General features: G+C 44.3%; 1 protein-coding gene across 1 annotated transcript in view; it reads left to right on the top strand.

The window, feature by feature from the left end:
- Positions 1-542, top strand: part of MPC2 (mitochondrial pyruvate carrier 2) — a 58,205-nt gene that overhangs the window by 53,091 nt on the left and 4,572 nt on the right. The window lies entirely within an intron of this gene.

Here is a 542-nt window from a genome sequence, read left to right as displayed (position 1 = left end):
TCCCGCAAAGCAGCTGGTAGTTTCGAATTGCAGACCTTGCAATTCACAGCCCGATTTGTAACCACTACACTACCAGAGTTCCTTACCAATGTTCACAGCAGCACTATTTACAATAGCAAAAAGATGGAGACAGCCTAAGTGCCCATCAACTGAAGAATGTTCAAACAAACTGTGGTACATACACACAATGGAATATTATGCTACGTTGAAGAACAACAAGGAAGCTGTAAACTATCACATAACATGGATGAACCTTGAGGACATTGTGTTGAGTGAAATTTTTGTTGTTAGGTGCCATCGAGTCAGTAGCGACTCATAGCAACCTTATACAAAGCAGAATGAAACACTGCCCGACCCTGGGCCAACCTCACTATTGTTGCCACACTTGAGTCCATCAATGCTGCCACCTTGCCAATCCATCTTGTTGCGGGTCTTCCTGTTTTTCTCTGACCCTCCACCCTATCAAACATGATATCCTTCTCCAGTGACTTGTCCTTCCTGGGAATATGTCCCAAGTATGAGAGACCAAGTTTGGCCATCCT

Source organism: Chrysochloris asiatica, unplaced genomic scaffold (assembly GCF_000296735.1).
Source record: "Chrysochloris asiatica unplaced genomic scaffold, ChrAsi1.0 scaffold00207, whole genome shotgun sequence".
NCBI classification, from domain to species: Eukaryota; Metazoa; Chordata; class Mammalia; order Afrosoricida; family Chrysochloridae; genus Chrysochloris; species Chrysochloris asiatica.
Note: the sequence above shows the minus strand (reverse complement) of the source record. Positions and strands in the feature narration are given on the sequence as shown.